At 45.1% G+C, this 16860-nt stretch overlaps 1 protein-coding gene across 1 annotated transcript in view; it reads left to right on the top strand.

The window, feature by feature from the left end:
• nxn (nucleoredoxin) overlaps positions 1–16860 on the top strand; it is a 92927-nt gene that overhangs the window by 14592 nt on the left and 61475 nt on the right. The gene's annotated exons all lie outside the window — the stretch shown is intronic.

Here is a 16860-nt window from a genome sequence, read left to right as displayed (position 1 = left end):
CCAAAAATCTAGATTTTGGGGAAATTCCGGGGCAGTTTGTTCTCAAATTCATAGCATAGTCCATGCTTCAAATCCAAGCTAATATTATGTTGATGATATGTTTCACAAATCAAAGTATATTCTACACCTTCTGTTTCATTATTCAAATATCAGTCGAGAGTAATTATCCGAGAAGATTTTTGAGGCATTTTCTTTATTTTGCCCCTGTCCCTGCAAATTTGGGGGGGGCAATATTTGATTCATGGGGGCAACTTTGCCCTTTGCCCCTGTATATTTCATATACAGGAACAGGACTGGTTTAGTAGTATAGGACTGGTTTAGTAGTATAGGACTGATTTAGTGTATAGGACTCACTGGTTTATTAGTATAGGACTGGTTTAGTGTATAGGACTCACTGGTTTATTAGTATAGGACTGGTTTAGTGTATAGGACTCACTGGTTTAGTAGTATAGGACTGGTTTAGTAGTATAGGACTGGTTTAGTAGTATAGGACTGGTTTAGTAGTATAGGACTGGTTTAGTAGTATTGGACTGGTGTAGTAGTATTGGACTGGTGTAGTAGTATTGGACTGGTTTAGTAGTATTGGACTGGTTTAATAGTATAGGACTGGTTTAGTAGTATAGGACTGGTTTAGTAGTATAGGACTGATTAAGTCGTATAGGACTGGTTAAGTAGTATAGGACTGGTTTAGTGTATAGGACTCACTGGTTTAGTAGTATAGGACTGGTTAAGTAGTATAGGACTCACTGGTTTATTAGTATAGCACTGGTTTAGTAGTATAGCACTGGTTTAGTAGTATAGGACTGGTTTAGTAGTATAGGACTGGTTTAGTAGTATTGGACTGGTGTAGTAGTATTGGACTGGTTTAGTAGTATTGGACTGGTTTAGTAGTATAGGACTGGTTTAGTAGTATAGGACTGGTTTAGTGTATATGACTCACTGGTTTATTAGTATAGGACTGGTTTAGTAGTATAGGACTGGTTTAGTAGTATAGGACTGGTTTAATAGTATAGGACTGGTTTAGTAGTATTGGACTGGTGTAGTAGTATTGGACTGGTGTAGTAGTATTGGACTGGTGTAGTAGTATTGGACTGGTTTAGTAGTATTGGACTGGTTTAATAGTATAGGACTGGTTTAGTAGTATAGGACTGGTTTAGTAGTATAGGACTGGTTTAGTAGTATTGGACTGGTGTAGTAGTATTGGACTGGTTTAGTAGTATTGGACTGGTTTAATAGTATAGGACTGGTTTAGTAGTATAGGACTGGTTTAGTAGTATAGGACTGGTTTAGTAGTATTGGACTGGTGTAGTAGTATTGGACTGGTTTAGTAGTATTGGACTGGTTTAGTAGTATAGGACTGGTTTAGTAGTATAGGACTGGTTTAGTAGTATAGGACTGGTTTAGTAGTATAGGACTGGTTTAGTAGTATTGGACTGGTGTAGTAGTATTGGACTGGTTTAGTAGTATAGGACTCACTGGTTTAGTAGTATTGGACTGGTTTAGTGTATATGACTCACTGGTTTAGTAGTATAGGACTGGTTTAGTAGTATAGGACTCACTGGTTTAGTAGTATAGGACTGGTTTAGTAGTAGGGATGCTCGATATTGGCTTTTTTACCGATACAGATATACCGATATTGTCCAACTCTTATTTTCCGATACCGATATCAACCGATACCGATATATGCAGGGTTTCCCCCCCCCCCAAAAAATGGAATAATTTCAGGTAATTAACATTACATATCTCTTGTTGTGGAATTAACACAACATTATGCATACTTTTGACAATAAATAAAATCAGAATTTGTTCTTACTTGCTTGCCTGGGTAAATAAAGGTTATAGAAATGTAATTTTTTTTTTTTTTTTTTGAAAACCGATACAGATATTTTCCGATATCACATTTTAATGCCGATATCGGCCGATAATATCGGTAGGCCGATAATATCGGACATCCCTATTTAGTAGTATAGGACTCACTGGTTTAATAGTATAGGACTGGTTTAGTAGTATAGGACTGGTTTAGTAGTATAGGACTGGTTTAGTAGTATAGGACTCACTGGTTTAGTAGTATTGGACTGGTTTAGTAGTATAGGACTGGTTTAGTAGTATAGGACTGGTTTAGTAGTATAGGACTCACTGGTTTAGTAGTATTGGACTGGTTTAGTAGTAGGACTGGTTTAGCAGTATAGGACTGGTTTAATACTAGTATAGGGCTGGTTTAGTAGTATTGGACTGATTTAGTGTATAGGACCCACTGGTTTAGTAGTATAGGACTGGTTTAGCAGTATAGGACTGGTTTAATAATAGTATACTGGTTTAGTAGTATAGGGACAGAGAGGGAAGGCTGGTCGCTCCCTCAGGCAAATGGCGTGTGGGAGCGAGAGAGAGTGCTCCTCTTCTAAAGCCGTGTGACAGAAAGAGGACAGAGGCAGCATCCAATCCACCTCTCCCCGGGGAAAGAAGATATATTTATATATATATTATATGTATATGCACAAAGGGAGAGAATGAAAAGTAAGGAGATTGAGAGGGGAGGAGGACTGGAGGAGCATGTGTGAATCCAAGAACTCAAACTGTGCATAATTCTTGAGGACAAAATTAAATATGGGTAATATTATCCCCGTTTATGACTATAAAACCAAATTTTATCCTCGCTGTGGACAATATTTCTGAGCCGCTGTTATCTCTCCGCTAATTACGTGACTCCTCTCCACCATCCACTCAGCAGCGTTGGTACCGGAGAAGCCTGAAGATGTGTTAGAAGTTAACAGATGTCACCGCAAGTGTTGGAGGGAGACGAACAATCGTCCAGGAATCGCATCCTGTCACTGTCTCTTGTGACAGGTGAAACTTGCACTCCGGCACATATCTCCCGTGGGAGAATCGCGAGGTTGCGTTCGGGCCAAGTCACATAATTGCCTTCATCTCAGGAAGCTTACAGCCAATTAGCACTTCCAAGTCACCCCTCCTCCTCCTCCCCTTCTCCTTTCTCACTTCCTGGTCCAGACCCGCGTCTGTGTTTGTCAAAGAGTTCAGACAGCATGGGACTTTTGACATATATGACCTCGTGCAACTCGGATAGATTAAGTGGGATCCTACCGACGTTACCCCCCCCCCCCCACAATCTGATCCTATCTTCCCTCCAAGACACGTGTGAGATTTAGAGGGAGCTGCTAATCTCCAGCTGGATAATGAGGTGGTGGAGGAGATGGTGTGTGTCTAATAAGGTTGGGTGGCAATGCAGACAGCTTCCCTACAGAATCTTTTCCATAATAGTGAATCGGCTCCCCTCCAGCTAATCTTTGTGGCACAGCGCGGAGGCATGTCAAGAGTTTAACCGTGGTACAAAAACAACTAAGCCATTTCCATTTAGAAAAATGTAAAAAATGTGTATTATATTCGTGCTCGGCGAGCATTGAGAATTCCGTTGCTAATTTATGTGCTGTGGTTGCATTAGGTGGCGTGTTGAATCGAACTAAATTGGGAGATTGTGTTATAATTGAATGGAGTCTGAAACATCCTTTGAGAGATCTCTGGCCTGTACGTGCTAATTTATTTTTCATAATAGCCTACCAGAGGGATGTAAAATCTGTTCAATTCTGGAGCCCGTTGTTTCCTGCAGTTTCTAGAGATTGCTCACAAGTTCAGACATTTACAATTGGATTTACATAATGTTTTCCCATTTCTTGATTAGTAATCTAAATATCCAGAATAGCCTGTTGCCAGGTTTACTCAATTTATTTACACTACAGTGCCTGTGTGTGCGTTTATTCACATGACCGTCAAAATAAAATAAAATTATAATAATGCACCCTGCATCATTTCACATTATGTCTAGTGGAGAAAATAGATATGGTTGTGAACCCCTCTGGCATCTCCCCTGGCAGGGGATCTACTTCTACTCCATCTGCTTTTTATTGACCTCATTTTTGTGTGTGTGTGTGTGTGTGTGTGGTGTGTGTGTGTGTGTGTGTGTGTGTGTGTGTGTGTGTGTGTGTGTGTGTGTGTGTGTGTGTGTGTGTGTGTGTGTGTGTGTGTGTGTGTGTGTGTGTGTGTGTGTGTGTGTGTGTGTGTGTGTGTGTGTGTGTGTGTGTGTGTGTGTGTGTGTGTGTGTGTGTGTGTGTGTGTGTGTGTGTGTGTGTGTGTGTGTTCTCTGATCCCTTGGACAAACATCATCGCAGTCCTAAGCCATGATTCAACACCAGTGCTTAGTAAGCTCCGTGGGTGGGGTATGAATGTACCGTTCCCTCTGTACTGTATTGCATGAAAACCTTATTATTGAATATATTTCTTAAGAAGGCTTTTATGAGATCCTTCAGTTAGCTACTCAATATTGATAACGCCACTCAAAGTGGCAAAAAAGAAGAGCCTACCGCAGGTGTGGAGTATCTATCCCTCTATGTCAGTGATACAACATTATTGTGCATTATTTAGAATGATTGTCCACACTGTCTGACATTTTGTCCTTGATGGATATCCGTGCCTGAAATTAACATTTCCCATCAAACTGTAGAAGCTCAGAGTGTAAATGCTAACATAATAAAAAAACAAGCATGTAATTCATGATAAGCCGCTACCAATCTGGCTACAGGAAACCCCTCCCTCCATTGTTACCATTACCTGCTACCTAGATATGTGCTTCAACCTAAGCACTGTAGTGTACAACAAAGTTGCTGGAAATCTGTACAAAGTCTTGTGTCAATTGGATTTACGGTGTACAAGTTATGTCTTGTCAAAGTTTTAGAAATGTGATCGTATAGCACTGCCATCTGAGCGATTGGTGTGATATTTGTTGTGAGACGTTGGCACACTAATATCAGTATGGCAAATTTCATGACGCTATTGTACGAAAAATACAATAGAATATAATATAGGACAGGGCTGTACAATTGTGCAGGATTGTAGTAGAATATATACACTAAATTATAATAAAAATACAGTGCAATTGTATGTTACTAGCTGCTGGTCATAGCTAAAGATATTCTATTAACAGAAGCTATAAATTCTGCGTTAAGACACTTCAACTAATTGCAGAAAGCAACGTTTTCCCAGAAGTGCTACCGCAAATATATATATATATATATATACTGGGAAATGATTCAGTTCAGCTTGTTAGCTTAGGTTCAGCACCAAGCTTCCTTCAAGTCAAGAACTTCCCTCTGACTACATAGTCGAGAAATTGCATGGAATCTGCGAATGTACAGCAGCAGCGGGGTCAGAATCATGATGGACTGTGTAGGCGACTGGTGGTGAAACGGAGAGGGCAAGAGGCGGACTTCACAGACCAAGGCTAGCCGCTAGACGAGACAAAAGTGTGGCTCGGGAGGTGCTGACCGTCTGTCGAGTGACTTCAGGGAAAAAGCCTTCAGATGAGGGTATGAAAACGATCTATTGATGTGGCCGTGGAGTCTCCTCCACAGTAGTGAAGCTATCTTTTTTTTCTTTTTTTTTTTTTTTTATTGGTCTTTTTCCCCCTCCTTTTTCCTCCGATTTTCTCCCATCCCAATGTTAGTCGTTATGCCAATTCCCTAATCCCCTTCCTGGTCGCTGCGCACTTACCCCCCACAGTCGGTCTGGGAGAGTGGAGGCTACCACGTGCTTCCTCCGACACACGTCCAGCCAATCAACCGCTTCTTTTCACCTGGCAGCGCGGATTCTCACTGAGAGGGCGTAGCGTGTGGAAGGATCACACTATCCCACTTAGATCCTATCCGCGCTTAGCAGGCGCCCCGACCGAACTGTAGGAGTCGCTGTTTACAACGACCCGGACCCACCCCGCCAGCTTCTCCCACCCTCTAATACTGCCAATTGTATTAGTGTGAACGGCCAGCCAAGCTGGTGACAACCCCGGAGCTGTGAGCTGGATTCGAACAGGCGAATCCAGCCGCTCCGGGGTTGGTGACGAACGCAATCTCCGTTATGCCACTTGACCGCCCCAGTGAAGCTATCTTCTGATAATAGCGGCCTACACTTCCTTAGCTGTAATATCCTGTTGTAAAATCAGCAATTATATGTTGCGGTTATTCAATAACGTTAAAAAGGAAGAAAAAAGAAACGAAACACCACACGCATGTCAAACACATTCACGCTAATAGTCACTTCAAGGCGTGCCTTCCGATTCGAAGCCGAGGAGGAGGCCCACACAGACGATCAGAGGCTTGTGGCGGCGGAGGGTAGCGGACCCCCTGCTGTGGCCCTGCTGTGGGTGAGCCATGCCTCCGTGTTGGGGGCTAATCGCTGTTTTGATTAGTCTTTTTCCACCCAATCTGTTTGGACTCGGGGAACCGATCCCACGGCCACGTCGAATGAAAGGGGTTTATCAGCTTAAGCCGGTTGTAAGAGGCACGAGAGGTCTCGTCCTTTCACAGAGGAGAGAGAGAGAGAGAGCGGCCCTCGGACACAAGTGTCCAGGCAATTAGAGACGGCGCGGCCTCAAAGACAGATTACTGGCACTGAGAGAGTTGCGTCGGGGGGCCTTTTTTCCTTCCCCCTGCTACATTGTTAAACGCAGCCTCGCCGCTGAAGCCGTTTGATGATTGGCTCCGTTCTGGGACGTCGCTGGAAGAAGAGATTAACCTGACGCGGGCAGGGAGCTCTCCCGTTTTGTGGGGAAGGTTCACTGGATCCAAAATAAAATTCATTGAGTCATTTCAGAAACATAGCTGAGTGGTTATCTTTCGGTTGATGTAAACGACACAAATGGGATATGCTAATAGAATTGACCATATTCACACGGTGGCCATTTTGCTCTTATTATATATGTCAACCCTTAGAACCCTGGACTCAGTCTATCACTCTGCCCTCAGATTCATCACTAGTAATGATAGATACGACACTCATCACTGTGTCCTTTATGAGAAGGTTGATTGATCCTCTCTGATGGAGAGGCGCAACAAACACTGGTTTTGTTGATTTTCAAGGCCCTTATTGGTAAGCTACCTCCTGATACTACATCATTATTGGAATGGAATGTTGGAACCTATGGAACCCATTCTAGTGACTGGCTGGTTCTTAAGGTCCCTTGAGTTTGCTCGAAACAGGGTGAATCTGCATTTTGCTATGATGCCCCTAGCTCATGGAATGAACTCCCAACAGTCCTTAAAGCTTGAGATTCTCCCCTCTGTTGCAGAGTTTAATCCTTGGTCTCCAGCCTTTGTCAATCAAGTGCTTTAATTGATTTGTTATCCTTGCCTCGCCTTGTTGTCTTTCTTATTGTTATGATTTTATATGCTGTGTGATTTTATATGACTTTTTTTGCTTATTTCTGTATGTACTACACTCAACGTGACTGAAAATGAGGCCTTGCCTTTCGAGTTTAAATAAAAGTTTGAAATGAAATGAAGTGAAGTGAGGATGGGATTCCTTGGAAAGCAATCCTGAGCGTGTCACACAAGCAAAATGGCCGCTGGGTGAATAATGGTCACTAAGGAACCATTTTGATGCCTAAATAAGAAACGGGTCTCTCTTTGGCCCTATGCCTTCTTCCATGATTGCTTTCCTTGAAACAACAGGGATCACGTGAGCTCAAAGTGAGACAGCTGATGTGATCTCCAGCCCCGCAAGGTGTTAAACTGAGTCGGGAGACTCCGGGAGACAGACGGAACGCTTTAGCTTGAACCCTCCCTCAGCTCCGCAGCTCACCGGTCTGTCACTCACCACCTCCTCATTTGACAGCTCAGCTGGTCTTCGTGGGACCAGCAGGTGTGCTCTTTAAGTTTGCGGGGGAAGGTTGGTTCGACTCTTTGACGACAGGGTCTTGCGGTCATCTGCGAGCCCTGTTTTTCTTAGAACAGAATCTAGTCTACCGTAAAGGCCATTAAGTATCAGTCATAATAATTAGGGTTGGGTACCTTTCACATTTGAACCGGTACCTGTGAATCGATACCGGTACCCAACGGTACCTTTTTTCTGTACTTTAGTCTCTAAAAATGTTATCTAGTTAAAAAAAAGATTCCAAACTTCAAATAATTTATTATCATTATTATTTATTTAGAACAATTTGTTAATATATACTGTATATAATATTGCAGCGAGCGTTGTCTGCATCTAGCTTTGTAAAGTGTAACAACACTTGTGACAGTTTTCGGCTTGCCATTGCCCCGACTGCGTTGTTGTTGAAACAAGTCAAATCCTAGGTAAGCGTGTATTGTGCGTGTGAACGTTGACGTGAACGTGCGGCACAATTCATAGGTTTCGTTTCGCGGTAAACGAAACGTTGACGTCATCAGACTTATTATTATTATTTTTTTTACCTAAATGTGGCACCGGCGGAACCGGAACTCGGTAGTACTGACGTGATTCGGTTGGTACCCTTAATTTGGTTCGGTTCGGTACACATCCCTAGTCATAATGCTCAGTGTGTCTTGTTTGTGTGTGTGTGATCCCCCACGGAGACCAGCGAGGCTGCCGAACTGGAGCGGAATAAAGGGTGACCGTGGAGAAGGAAGGTTTCACGTCACAGGAATGTCTATAATGTTCCTGCCAAGTACCTTTTCCCCTTCTCTCTTTTCATCTATCATATAATTATGGCGCAGCTCGGCGTGAGCCGGTGGTATGTAGTCTGGTAATGACTGAAAAGTGAAAACAGGAGAATGGCTTTTGTGACTGAAAAAGTTACAGTTTATGTGGAATGATTGGAAACAGGTTTCGGTGGGAGAATGTTAAGTTTGGCGCGATGATGCTGCGTCATTGTTTGTCCACAGAAGAGGGAGAGAGACGGAAAAGCATCTCATAACATCCATCTCCTCTCTCTCCTCACTGCTCTATTCTCCTCTCGTCGCTCTGTCTCCTCTCTCCTCACCGCTCTGTTTTCTCTCTCTCTCTCTCTCTCTCTCTCCTCACCGCTCTGTTTTCTCTCTCTCTCTCTCTCTCTCTCCTCACTGCTCTGTTCTCTCTCTCTCTCTCTCCTCACTGCTCTGCTCTCTCTCTCCTCACCGCTCTGTTCTCTCTCTCTCTCTCCTCACCGCTCTGTTCTCTCTCTCTCCTCACTGCTCTATTCTCTCTCCTCGTCAATATATTCTCCTCTCTCCTCACCGCTCTATTCTCTCTCTATCCTCACTGCTCTGTTCTCTCTCTCCTCACTGCTCTGTTCTCTCTCTCCTCACCGCTCTATTCTCTCTCTATCCTCACTGCTCTGTTCTCTCTCTCCTCACCGCTCTGCTCTCTCTCTCTCTCCTCACTGCTCTGCTCTCTCTCTCCTCACTGCTCTGTTCTCTCTCTCCTCACCGCTCTGTTCTCTCTCTCTCTCTCTCTCCTCACCGCTCTGTTCTCTCTCTCCTCACCGCTCTGTTCTCTCCTCACCGCTCTGTTCTCCTCTCTCTCTCTCTCTCCTCACCGCTCTGTTCTCTCTCTCTCTCCTCACTGCTCTGTTCTCTCTCTCTCTCTCTCCTCACTGCTCTGCTCTCTCTCTCCTCACTGCTCTGTTCTCTCTCTCCTCACCGCTCTGTTCTCTCTCTCTCTCTCCTCACCGCTCTGTTCTCTCTCTCTCCTCACCGCTCTGTTCTCTCTCTCTCTCTCCTCACCGCTCTGTTCTCTCTCTCTCCTCACTGCTCTGTTCTCTCTCTCCTCACCGCTCTGCTCTCTCTCTCTATCCTCACTGCTCTGTTCTCTCTCTCTCTCCTCACCGCTCTGCTCTCTCTCTCTATCCTCACTGCTCTATTCTCTCTCCTCATCAATCTATTCTCCTCTCTCTCCTCACCGCTCTATTCTCTCTCTCTCCTCACCGCTCTGCTCTCTCTCTCTATCCTCACTGCTCTGTTCTCTCTCTCTCTCCTCACCGCTCTGCTCTCTCTCTCTATCCTCACTGCTCTGTTCTCTCTCTCCTCACCGCTCTGCTCTCTCTCTCTCTCCTCACCGCTCTGTTCTCTCTCTCTCTCTCCTCACTGCTCTGTTCTCTCTCTCTCTCCTCACCGCTCTGTTCTCTCTCTCTCTCTCCTCACCGCTCTGTTCTCTCTCTCCTCACCGCTCTGTTCTCTCTCTCTCTCTCTCCTCACCGCTCTGTTCTCTCTCTCTCTCTCCTCACCGCTCTGTTCTCTCTCTCTCTCCTCACCGCTCTGTTCTCTCTCTCTCTCCTCACCGCTCTGTTCTCTCTCTCTCTCCTCACCGCTCAGTTCTTTCTCTCTCCTCACCGCTCTGTTCTTTCTCTCTCCTCACCGCTCTGTTCTCTCTCTCTCTCCTCACTGCTCTGTTCTCTCTCTCTCTCCTCACCGCTCTGTTCTCTCTCTCTCTCCTCACTGCTCTGTTCTCTCTCTCTCTCCTCACCGTTCTGTTCTCTCTCTCTCTCCTCACTGCTCTGTTCTCTCTCTCCTCACCGCTCTGTTCTCTCTCTCTCTCTCCTCACCGCTCTGTTCTCTCTCTCCTCACCACTCTGTTCTCTCTCTCTCTCCTCACTGCTCTGTTCTCTCTCTCCTCACCGCTCTGTTCTCTCTCCTCACTGCTCTGTTCTCTCTCTCTCTCTCCTCACTGCTCTGTTCTCTCTCTCTCCTCACCGCTCTGTTCTCTCTCTCTCCTCACCGCTCTGTTCTCTCTCTCTCCTCACTGCTCTGTTCTCTCTCTCTCCTCACCGCTCTGTTCTCTCTCTCTCTCCTCACCGCTCTGTTCTCTCTCTCTCTCCTCACCGCTCTGTTCTCTCTCTCTCTCCTCACTGCTCTGTTCTCTCTCTCCTCACCGCGCTCTGTTCTCTCCGTGTGTTGATGCCCACCGCCTCTGCAGTCAAGACGTTCTGAAGGTTGAGGGTAGAAACCTTGTCAAAAAGTGCAGTAGGAGGGGAAACAAAAATTCTTTGGCCCAACTTTCTGTAAGGTTGTCAAACAAACCCCCTCACATCTAACATGTTTTCACCCAAGTTGACCTTCATGACACGAGGCTCCTCCAGCGAGAGTCTTGGAGGAGAACTTGTGGCATCCTCTTACTTCACTGCGCGGTTGCGGTTGCCGAAAAGGGGGGCGGAGAAGTGTTCATAATGTATACTGTAATTACCATCTCTAATTACTGGCATTAGAGGAGGAGCAGTAGATATCAAAGTACTATGTCTCCTCGACACAAAGTCACTGGAGAAGCCTGTGAGTGGTGTTTTCAAATTCTTCAAAGGCACAACAATCTCTCGCACTAGTCGGACGACGATGTGATACTTTGGAGTACTGGGACATGGAATTGACTGCTTACTGTTTTGAAGTGTTTCAGGCCTAACAACCTGGTTCTTTGCTAAAGGAGGGGTAACAAGGCCATGCCTGTCCCTTTTTTTTTCTTTTTCTTTTTTTAAGTTTACTGGCCTCCCTAAGCCTGTTCCTCCATAACTATTTTCTTCACAGCTGAAAGCTCGGCCAAACTAAATATCTGGCCTGGCCTCAAAGCTTGGAATATTTCAAGAGGGAAAGCAAAGCAGTTTATGTAAGTTCAGGGATAGAGATAACAGATTGCATGTCTTTTGTGGCCACTTAGTTACCAGCTCTTAGAGGCGCACCACGTACTGCACGGGTATATTAAGTAATAAGTAACACTGGGATTTCTTTTACGTGTGACCATATTTTTTTTATTGTTTTGGATCTTTGGTGAACCTCGGTCCAGCGGTGCGTTAGGATCTTTGACGCGGTACGTCCACAATGTATTTGGCAGACGGTCTGGTCAAGGTTATCATAAGTCCCTTGTCAGGAATAGGGAACGCAGTATTGAAAGATTTACAGCTTCTCCGTAATAAATAAACGAACGCACACGATACACTTACACGCGCATGCACACGCGTACACATGCACACACATGCACGCACACGCATACACACACACATATACACACACACATATACACAGACATATACACACAGACATACATACACACACAGATATATACACACACACAGACATATACACACGCATCTACACATGCATTCACACACACATGTACACACAGACATATACACACACACATACACACACAGACATATATACACACACAGACATATATACACACACATCTACACACACACACATATACACACACACACCACACAGTCTTTGTCCTTGCAGGTGCAGCCTCCTATTTGGTTTCTTTTATGTGGCTCAGAGGGTTCGCTGAGTAGGGTTTCCAGCTCTGTTGTGTTTTGCTTTTCCAGCAACTCCCGTTGTGGGTGTTCCTCTTTCTGCTCTTCCTCTCCTTTGCTCGTCCTCTCCCTCTGAAGCCTCTTCTTCCATGTGGTACCTACTGTACCACGCATCGCTTTGGCCTTGAAAGCCCGACTCGCTGTCCTAGAATTCTCTTTTAATTAGGCGTCCGCCTCTCTCTCTCTCTCTCTCTCCTTGATGATGCCAGTTTACGGAGACGCCTGTGGGAAATCAAACTCGGCGAGGGGAGAAAAGCAGAGGCAGTCCTGCCTTTCTTCTGTGCGGAGAGGACGGGGATGAAGGGAGTGTGGGAAATGGAGCATTATCAAAGATCTCGATCACTTTTTCATCTTCAGATTGCAGTCATTACATGTTATAATATGCTGCGTTAAAAAAAAAAAACGACCTCTGGGAACACAGTTCTTTTTGATTTCCATTATGATTGTGACAAAGTGAAAAATGTCTCTGTCAGAATTCACTTTGATGTCGCCATGCCGTGGTCACGAATCTTAAAGCGACACCAACAAAACAATGCCACCCGGTGATGTCAATCGGGGACGTTGGATCCTTGTGTTGTGCTCCTTTTTAAATGGGGACTGCTACCTTATCGTTTCATTGAGCTGTAATTAACACAACACAAGGATTCAAAGTGCCCCTTTAACTTTCTATGCAGTATGTCGTCTACAATACAGCAGGCTTAAAATACCTAATCGCTGCTCTCTCATCCTGTCAACACAAGAGAGTATAGCAGCGCCCCCCCCCCCCCCTCTCAACGCTGGCAATCCACAGTTCCGTAGATGCCACAAGTGAAACGAGATTATTAGGCCTGGTTTTTGCGGGTTTAAACTCATGTGGTTGGAGTTGGGGTTAAAGGTTATTGTGGTTTGGGTTGGCATTGTGTTAACAAGGGGGCCCGGGAGTCAGGATGGCTCCTCGACGGTAACGGGACCGGGGCCTTGGCCCTGCCATTGCCTTGCCCCACGGTGTGTGTGTGGAGTGTAGACAGCTGTAGGGAGATACCAGCTTGGGGGGGCGGGTTTGAAATAATTGCTGCAGCCAGTGTATGCAAAGCTTAGTCACTATACAGTGCACTGCGACTGCAGCTGTTTCTCCTGGCGTTGAGAATATTTCAAAGGGTGTAATATAGGTCTATTTCTTCAGCTGAGGCACAGGCGTATGGGGTCAGGCGGTGTGACGACCTAGCGGGGATTTGCCCGTACAGTGGTGCCATTTTGAAAGGTAAATATAATTAAAGTTTAATGGGCCGTGGGGCTGACATTGGTTGCGGTGGGAGGAGAGACACTTGTGTGTGGAAAGGTGCAGTTAAAGATATATTGTGGAAGGAAGGGGTTGGGACTCTTCCCACAGTCTGGCCCCGCCTCTCTTCTGATCTGTCTCCACCCACACGACGACACTGTCCTGTTCCCTGCAACACAAAAGAAAACAGGAAGAGCATATTGGTTCAGGTTTCCTCTCTCTCTCTTATGCCATGTCTGCCTCGCTCTCCCTATTGATGATACTCGCTCTCTCTTTTTTGGCCCCCCTTCCCCTTCTTTAAAGATATCCTAAAACGATCCCCTTCTCAATGATTTATGAACATGTTATTCTGCTCCCAAGCGTACGACTACGTACGTTGCTATATTAATGACAAAAGAAGTAGGGTCTCTTTCGGTGCAAAGCGGTAGTGGTACTGTAGTGGTAGTTCAGTAGTGGTACTGTAGTGGTAGTTCAGTAGTGGTACTGTAGTGGTAGTTCAGTAGTGGTACTGTAGTGGTAGTTCAGTAGTGGTACTGTAATGGTAGTTCAGTAGTGGTACTGTAATGGTAGTTCAGCAGTGGTACTGTAGTGGTAGTTCAGTAGTGGTACTGTAGTGGTAGTTCAGTAGTGGTACTGTAATGGTAGTTCAACAGTGGTACTGTAGTGGTAGTTCAGTAGTGGTGGTACTGTAGTGGTAGTTCAGTAATGGTGGTACTGTAGTGGTAGTTCAGTAGTGGTACTGTAGTGGTAGTTCAGCAGTGGTACTGTAGTGGTAGTTCAGTAGTGGTGGTACTGTAGTGGTAGTTCAGTAGTAGTGGTACTGTAGTGGTAGTTCAGTAGTGGTACTGTAATGGTAGTTCAGTAATGGTACTGTAATGGTAGTTCAGTAATGGTACTGTAATGGTAGTTCAGTAGTGGTACTGTAGTGGTAGTTCAGTAATGGTACTGTAGTGGTAGTTCAGTAGTGGTACTGTAGTGGTAGTTCAGTAGTGGTACTGTAGTGGTAGTTCAGTAGTGGTACTGTAGTGGTAGTTCAGTAGTGGTACTGTAATGGTAGTTCAGTAATGGTACTGTAGTGGTAGTTCAGTAGTGGTACTGTAGTGGTAGTTCAGTAGTGGTACTGTAGTGGTAGTTCAGTAGTGGTGGTACTGTAATGGTAGTTCAGTAGTGGTACTGTAGTGGTAGTTCAGTAGTGGTACTGTAGTGGTAGTTCAGTAATGGTACTGTAGTGGTAGTTCAGTAGTGGTACTGTAGTGGTAGTTCAGTAGTGGTACTGTAATGGTAGTTCAGTAGTGGTACTGTAGTGGTAGTTCAGTAGTGGTACTGTAGTGGTAGTTCAGTAGTGGTACTGTAGTGGTAGTTCAGTAGTGGTACTGTAGTGGTAGTTCAGCAGTAGTGGTACTGTAGTGGTAGTTCAGTAGTGGTACTGTAGTGGTAGTTCAGTAGTGGTACTGTAGTGGTAGTTCAGTAGTGGTACTGTAGTGGTAGTTCAGCAGTAGTGGTACTGTAGTGGTAGTTCAGTAGTGGTACTGTAATGGTAGTTCAGTAGTGGTAGTTCAGTAGTGGTACTGTAGTGGTAGTTCAGTAGTGGTACTGTAATGGTGGTTCAGTAGTGGTACTGTAGTGGTAGTTCAGCAGTAGTGGTACTGTAGTGGTAGTTCAGTAGTGGTACTGTAGTGGTAGTTCAGTAGTGGTACTGTAATGGTGGTTCAGTAGTGGTACTGTAGTGGTAGTTCAGTAATGGTACTGTAATGGTAGTTCAGTAGTGGTACTGTAGTGGTAGTTCAGTAATGGTACTGTAGTGGTAGTTCAGTAATGGTACTGTAATGGTAGTTCAGCAGTGGTACTGTAGTGGTAGTTCAGCAGTGGTGGTACTGTAGTGGTAGTTCAGTAATGGTACTGTAGTGGTAGTTCAGTAATGGTACTGTAATGGTAGTTCAGCAGTGGTACTGTAGTGGTAGTTCAGCAGTGGTGGTACTGTAGTGGTAGTTCAGTAGTGGTACTGTAGTGGTAGTTCAGTAGTGGTACTGTAATGGTAGTTCAGTAGTGGTACTGTAATGGTAGTTCAGTAGTGGTGGTACTGTAGTGGTAGTTCAGTAGTGGTACTGTAGTGGTAGTTCAGTAGTGGTGGTACTGTAGTGGTAGTTCAGTAGTGGTGGTACTGTAATGGTAGTTCAGTAGTGGTGGTACTGTAATGGTAGTTCAGTAGTGGTGGTACTGTAGTGGTAGTTCAGTAGTGGTGGTACTGTAATGGTAGTTCAGCAGTGGTACTGTAGTGGTAGTTCAGTAGTGGTACTGTAGTGGTAGTTCAGTAGTGGTACTGTAGTGGTAGTTCAGTAGTGGTACTGTAATGGTAGTTCAGTAGTGGTACTGTAGTGGTAGTTCAGTAGTGGTGGTACTGTAATGGTAGTTCAGTAGTGGTACTGTAGTGGTAGTTCAGTAGTGGTGGTACTGTAATGGTAGTTCAGTAGTGGTACTGTAGTGGTAGTTCAGTAGTGGTGGTACTGTAGTGGTAGTTCAGTAGTGGTACTGTAATGGTAGTTCACTAGTGGTACTGTAGTGGTAGTTCAGTAGTGGTACTGTAGTGGTAGTTCAGTAGTGGTACTGTAGTGGTAGTTCAGCAGTGGTACTGTAATGGTAGTTCAGTAGTGGTACTGTAGTGGTAGTTCAGTAGTGGTACTGTAGTGGTAGTTCAGTAGTGGTACTGTAGTGGTAGTTCAGTAGTGGTACTGTAGTGGTAGTTCAGTAGTGGTACTGTAGTGGTGGTTCAGTAGTGGTACTGTAATGGTAGTTCAGTAGTGGTACTGTAATGGTAGTTCAGTAATGGTACTGTAATGGTAGTTCAGTAGTGGTACTGTAGTGGTAGTTCAGTAATGGTACTGTAATGGTAGTTCAGTAGTGGTACTGTAGTGGTAGTTCAGTAGTGGTACTGTAGTGGTGGTTCAGCAGTGGTAGTTCATACAGCTCCATGTATTTGTTGTTTGTGGCCCCTGGCCCAAGGTCTCTTCGATAATAATTACATTTCCAGGCTCAGATTGTTGCCTTTCAACAAACCCATCCTCCTGCTCAGCGATCTCCCAGATGCACAATGGTCTATCCTCTCTGCCACTCAGGCCTGGCCTCTCTAAAACACCACGTATCCAGTCGGTGTGGCCAGAAGAACGAGGCAAAACGGGGCAGCCACACGTCGTGTAAAAATGTCTTCCGTCGTTGTTTATTTTGTCACCTAAATGTTTTTTTTTTCATACATTCTCGTGTCACACATTCTGAGACTCGCGGTGATTCTGCAGCCTGGGAGCTTGGGACAGTGTGCTTAGATATCGTGCAGCCCTCCTGTATTCGGGTGTTTCCTGTTATTCATCAGGCAGGCCTGCATCTGGCTATGTGTGTGCCACTCTTCCTGCACACTTTCTCAGGCTCTAACAATAGCCCCCTCGCTGCTGGCCCCCTTTAATCCCTCCACCCAGCCCCTCTCCTCCCTCCTCCTCCTCCCTCTATCTCCTCTCCC

This window comes from Notolepis coatsorum (genome assembly GCF_963971535.1).
Source record: "Notolepis coatsorum genome assembly, chromosome: 1".
Classification (NCBI taxonomy): Eukaryota; Metazoa; Chordata; class Actinopteri; order Aulopiformes; family Paralepididae; genus Notolepis; species Notolepis coatsorum.
This window is presented reverse-complemented; position numbering and strand designations above follow the sequence as displayed.